We start from the raw sequence: 6,903 nt of genomic DNA on the forward strand, positions 1-6,903 counted from the left end.
TACATAGTAATCCTTTTAAATATTCACACATTTAAAATATCGCCTTTCAGTAGGTAGATACACTTTGCCTCCTCCCAAAACCAAAAGACCAACAACAAATTTAAAAACAAAAAACAATCAGAACTGCCAGAAAATCAAACTGTGGAAATCCAACAAGCAAGGAGTTAAAGAACAAACATTCATCCAGACTGGTAGAAGGGACAGAGACGGGCGGTGGGGGCGGAGATGACTTGCAGCAGGCAGCAGCTGGAGGACCTGGCAAGGCGCAGCTGGCGGAGCAGGCGGTCCCACATTTGTGTGCAGATAAACCGGGAGGAACAACTGGGAGCGAGACAGACCGTGCAACCCAGGGTTCCAGTGCGGGGAAATAAAGCCTCAAAACCTCTGACTGAAAAAACACCTGTGGGCCCTAGCTGGTGTGGCTCAGTGGATTGAGCACCAGCCAGCATACCAAAGGGTAGCCGGTTCAGTTCTCTGTCAGGGCACATGCCTGTGTTGCAGGCCAGGTCCCCAGTAGGGGGCACTCTAGAGGCAACCACACATTAGTGTTTCTCTCCATCTTTCTCCTTTCCTTCCTTTCTTTCTAAATAAACTGGCTGAGTCAACAACGACTACCGCCCCCACTGACTAGTACAGTGAAGTCGTCATTGTTCACACATGTGCATTGCAGTTCACTCTCCTTGGCTGCCAGGTTACCTCAATGCCGTGCAAACTGTTCTCATTATATTAACAATGGCTGCACTTTTTCCAGACAGATCTTTGAATACTGCAGAGAAGTTGTTGTGTTTGATAATGTTTACACAAAAGATTTATTAGAGTATTATATGTCATAATGAAAATTCTAAACAATCTGAAATGTCAGTAACAGTAATAAATAAGTTGTAGTTTATTTATGAGATTTATACAGAAGTTAAAACTAGAATCACATGTACCAATATGGATAAATCTCAAAAAGACGATCAAAGATTATGTGCCAGAATAATACACACATGTTGCTCTCACTTAAAAAATTAAAAACCTGTGCAAGAAAGCATATGTAGTGAAAATATGAGAATGCAAAAAAGATTGCTAGACCATGAGTGAGTGGTAGGGGTCAGCTCTGGAATGAAGTTGGGGAAATGCAATCAGGAAGGGGCTCACAGTGGGTCTCAAATATATAAGGAGATTTTATTTCTCAAAAGAAGCAGAAACAAATATGACTAATGTTCAGTTTTAAAGTTTTGTGTTAGGGTCATGGATATTGGATGCATTAATCTGCACTTTTATTCATGCACTTAAAATACTCTTCATTATTTAAAATTTATAAAGCATGCATTAAAATATATACTTACATATTAAATTTTGAAAACAAATTTGACTAGCAGAATCTTGAGCAGTCCTTAGCTTTTCCTTTTGGGAAAGCTTGCGGATGCTGGTCACAGTGGAAAACAGGCAACGGACATTGTGTAGTAGAAACGGAAAACATTGGAATCGGGCTGATCTGTCTTCAACTACTAATGGCATTTCATTCACTTATGACATTCATGATGTAAACATGGCCATTCATTACTAAGGCACTGTTTCTTTACTGTGCTCACCACAGTTTGTTTAAGCTAACAGAAGAGGGAAGAGAATATCATGATATTGTACAGACTAGAGTTTTTAGGATTAAGATATGTCTACACAAGATCTTTGACAATGTCTGGGGTGGGTCAAAGTTTTGGATCATTCATTCGACCGTTCATTCACTTTAAAATGCTAATTAAATGCCTATTATTTTGGGCAATTTTTTTAGCAAAATAATCACCTGCTACACTTTGCAAAGTGTCGTCCATGCTGAGTTTATTTTAGGGACACTGTTGGAGAAAAATCATAATTTTTGCATATATCGCTATCTTCTTATCCTTTTAACCAAACCTAAAATGAGCTCCCTCTCCACAAGTTGAAATGGATTTGAGTTTACTTCTGTCCAATGAACATTTACTTTCCTGTATCCTGAATATTTGTTGGAGTCTTTGTAAGTTAAAAAGCAAGCTACTTCTGCAAAACAAATAAATACATCACTGGCCAAACTGAACAAAATGCTAAAAAGCAGAAAGAAATAAATGATGCTAGAATTGTAAAAGATGAAATCATCAGTAGATCATTTGTAGAATTCAACAAAAATTAAGAAAATCTAAGACTAAAACTAGAATTGATTTTATGCCAATAATTTGGACCATATAGGTGCAAGGGGTAGAGAATATCTAAGCTGTTCATATTCTGGATGATAGATGAATACCATAGGTAGAATTTCAGGATGAGCCTACAATCCTTGGTGTAGAATCCCTATATCCCCTTTACCCTTTGACCTGGTCAGGTGAGTCCTTTAAGGGCACATCTAAGGGACAGAGATGGGAGAAGTCACAGAGACTTGAAGCCACAGCAGCCATTTCCCATTCACCTGGAAGAAGCAACTACCCCATTGTGCGGAGGAATGCAGTGCAGCATCTATGGGCAGCTTCTAGCAGCTGAGAATTGTTTCCCTTTGACTGCCAGCAAGAAAACTGTGGCTTCAGTTTTGTGCCCTCTGGACAATGATATGAATGGGGCCCCTTCAAAATGGGGTTGGAGCTGCCACCCCAGAGGAACTGCCCAGCAGGTCTTACTCCTCCGACCTTTAGATGCTAACACTGGGCAAAGGCGCCTTTGGCTTGGGCCACTCCGATGTTGCATTCCAAATGATTGTTTGCAAAGATAACAGAAAAGCAGACATCCTGACTTCCAAAGTGAAAATTAAACATATTCTTTAGAATTGGCACCACAATGGACTATTAAAGAATAACGTAGCTTATTAACACCCATAGCAATCCCTTCCTCGTATTCCTGTAATTGCCCTCCTTCCCTTTCTCATATAACCCCTTTGCCTTTATCCCCTCATTGAAACACTACTTGCATATCTGCCAGAATCAGTGATTCCCGAATAGCTAATTTTTTAGATCTTGAAGAAGCTTCTTGCCTCTCAGTTTGGCCTTTTACTTTTAGATGAACAAACCTCAAGACAAGTGAACTCTGCCAAGAGTTCGAATGAGCTTAGAAGAGAAACTCAAGCCTCCAGTGAGGTTGCAGACCTGGTCCACAGCAGAATTTTAGGCTGGTGTGTGAACTAACTCAAACCTAGATTCTTGACTCACAGACGTTGTGACATAATAGATTGTTGCTGTTTTCTAATGCTAATTTTGTGATAGGTTGAATGAATAAACAAAACAATAAATAAATCACCAGTTTACTTCATAAAGTCAGCATAAGTTTGTTAAGATATGTGAACATCTTAGCTATGAGAAAGATCAATTAAACTTATAGCTTAAAGATTCAGAATAGATCTTCCTCTTCTCGGCAGGGGTCGGGCGTGCGGTACCAGTCCCCGTAATGTACAGAGGCAAAGGGAAAGGGCTCCGACTCCTCGGTGTCATGTCTTCTGTGAAGACAGTTTCCAATCCTCAGGTTCTCTCCTCAAGCACTGGGACATGGGTCAAAAAAAAATTCAGAATAAAATATTAGCAAAGTGATAATATATTTAGACTTTTCTCAAAAAGTAAATATATGGCAGTATATAAAATAAGTTGTATATACATAAAATTTACATTAATAAAACTTTATACTTCATTTTTATGTAACCTTTTGTCATATTTATTTTATAATAAACAGGTTTTTAAAGTGTAATTCATAACAATTTAAAATAAAGATAATTTGACTTTCAGCCAAGATGGAGGCATAGGGAGACACACTGTGCCTCCTCATACAAATAAAAGAAGGACAACAGCAAATTTAGAAACAAAAACAACCAGAACTGACAGAAAATTGAACTGTATGGAAGTCCAACAACCAAGGAGTTAAAGAAGAAATATCAGTCCAGACCAGTAGGAGGGGTGGAGATGGGAATCAGCACCAGAAGAGCCCAATTTGATTGAGGGTAGCTGGGGAAGTGACTGAAAACCAGCAGAGAGTGGAGCAACCGGCACTGTTCCTGCTTGAACTCCTCCCCCACATACAGCACCAAAAGGCAGCACCTGGGTTGCCCCGCCCTGGTGAACACCTAAGGCTCCGCCCCTTATTACGTAACAGCCTCACCAAAACAAAAAAAAGAAAATAATGAAAGAACAGATCAAAGCTCCAGAAAAATAAAACTAAGCAAGGAAGAGATAGCCAACCTATCAGATGCAGAGTTCAAAACACAGGTAATCAGGATGCTCAAAGAATTGGTTGTGTATGGTTGCAAAATAGAGGAAGAAGTGAAGGCTATGAAAAGTGAAATAAAGGAAAATGCACAGGGAACCAACAGTGACAGGAAGGAAACTGGAACTCAAATAAATGCTTTGGAGCAGAAAGAAGAAATAAACAGTCAACTAGAACAGAACGAAGGAACAAGAATTCAGAAAAATGAGGAGAGGCTTAGGAACCTTTGGGACGACTTTAAATGTTCCAACATCTGAGTCATAGGGGTGCCAGAAGGAGAAGAGGAAAAGCAAGAAATTTAAAACATTTGAAAACATAATAAAAGAGAACTTCCCTAATCTGCCAAGGGAAATAGACTTCCAGGAAGGCCAGAAACCTCAGAGAGTCCCAAAGAAGATGGACCCAAGGAAGCACAAACCAAGGCACATCATAATTACATTACCCAAGATGAAAGATAAAGAGAGAATCTTAAAAGCAATAAGAGAAAAGGAGACACTTCCCTACAAAGGAGTTCCCATTAGACTACCAGCTGATTTCTCAAAAGAAACCTTATAGATAAGAAGGAGCTGGGAAGAAGTATTCCAAGTCATGAAAGGCAAGGACCTACATCCAAGACTCCTCTATCCAGCAAAGCTGTCATTTAGAATGGAAGGGCAGATAACATGTTTCCCAGATAAGGTCATGTTAAAGGAGTTCTTCATCACCAAGCCCGTATTATATGAAATATTAAAAGGACTTATCTAAGAAAAAGAAGATGATCAAAAATATGAACTGCAAAATGACAGCAAACTCAGAACTACCTACAACCCAACCTAAAAACTAAAACAAAAGTAAATAACTAGAACAGGAACAAAAACACAGAAATAGAGATCACATGTAGGGTTATCAGCAGGGAGAAGAGGGGGGAGGGGGGAAAAGGTACAGGAATAAGTAGTATAAATGGTAGGTAGAAAATAGGCAGGGGGAGGTTAAGAATACTATAAGAAATATAGAAGCCAAAGGACTTATATGTCTGACCCGTGGACATGAACTAAGGCAGGGAGGGGGGTGGTGGAAGTGGGTGGGAGGGGTTGTGCAAGGATTAGGGAGATAAAGTGGGGAAAATGGGACAACTGTAGCAGCATAACCAATAAAATATCTTAAAAAATAAAGATAATTTCACCAGTTATTTTTAGTATTAATACCACTTTTTATTTTTGAGTCAAATCTTTCAATAATATTTTCCAAATATCTTTGAGTTTTCCATCACATCTATAATTTCAATAACAATCAGCTAAGTATTTAAATATGCATTCTACTGTCTGATTTTGGTTTTTTGCAAAATAAAGATGAAATATTATAGGTAAATAAATTATTTACAAACTAAATAATGACTAATGCCCACAAGGAATTTAATGCATGCCAATCATTGCCCTACGCTTCTTAAAAGATATTCAATCATTATAACTGCTTCATGGCAAGGGAAGGATTCGTATTTTTATATTCGTGTCATCTCAGAGCGGTTAGTTTCCTGCTCAACGTCATTCACCTGCTAAGTGGTGGAGCTGGGATTTGAATCAAGACACTTTCAATATCCACATCATCAGCTCTTGTGCTATTGCTGGATATTAAAAATAAAAGGATCAAGAAAAAGGTAAATATATATCTATATGCTACTTTTGGGGAGACCAGTGTATAAATTTCTAAAAGATAACACCATACAGCAACAGTGTACAAACAGAATCAACAAAATCAAGATGTATGCGACAGACTTGAAGGAAAAATACCAAAATGTGATATAAAGACATGTACAGAGATGGTGATAATTCATAAAGGCAAGACAAGTAAAACAAGCACAATCAATCATTATGCAAAAAATATAAATGAGTATTTCACAGCAAAGTAATTTTAGTGGAGCTGTAAATGTGCAAAATTATTCTTAAGACTGCTGGAATTCAGGGAAGTGACAATTATTACAATAAAATAAAATCTTATAACTATCATATTATCAACAAAACAAAAGTTTAGAAGATTTAGTATTGTTGAGGGCATAGAGAAATTATTACATTTATATTTTGTTTATTTGATAATGAATTGAATCAGTCTTTTTCAAACAGGATTTGGCATCCTTTAACAAAATTTAATAATATGAGTATCTTTCGACTTTCTTAAAAAATTATCCCCATGAAAATAAATGTATTTTTTAAGACTTGCATGTTATTGTCCTAGGACGATTAAGTTGTAAACAATTTATAGGAGATCTCTGAAAAAAATAAAAAATGATATCATCAGTTACAATCAAAGTTGTAACATAAGTTGTATGGTGAGTTGCTAGAATTCTAAAACAAACATAAAAATTATGTCCATAATATCTATTTCTATCTGCATATATTTAAAATTTGGAGCACAGCAAATAGTAATCGGTAATTATATTATACATCATATTTGGAGGTTAGTTATTTTATATCTTTGGACAAACACCACACAAAACAGTCCAAACTACCATAAATTATCTTTCAAAAACTCAGGATACTGCTACTCATAGAGAGATTAGACTGTTGGTTCCAGAGGCTGGTCAGTGGTGTAAATTGGGTGAGGGGTGCAAAATGCACACACTTTCAGTTCGAAGATACGTATGATCTGGGGGTCTCATGTACAGCATGGTGCTGTAGTTAATAATACTGTATTGGAGATGTTAACGTTGCTACGAGAACACATCTTACATGTTCT

The 6,903-nt window shown here is 37.4% G+C and overlaps 1 non-coding gene across 1 annotated transcript; it reads left to right on the plus strand.

The window, feature by feature from the left end:
- The first annotated feature begins 3,341 nt into the window (after window positions 1–3,341).
- On the plus strand, window positions 3,342–3,489 carry LOC112312732 (small nucleolar RNA SNORA57). Its single transcript, XR_002975621.1, has one exon. It is a non-coding gene; the product is annotated as a small nucleolar RNA SNORA57 (small nucleolar RNA).
- Window positions 3,490–6,903: the final 3,414 nt, after the last annotated feature.

Source organism: Desmodus rotundus, chromosome 9, assembly GCF_022682495.2.
Source record: "Desmodus rotundus isolate HL8 chromosome 9, HLdesRot8A.1, whole genome shotgun sequence".
NCBI classification, from domain to species: Eukaryota; Metazoa; Chordata; class Mammalia; order Chiroptera; family Phyllostomidae; genus Desmodus; species Desmodus rotundus.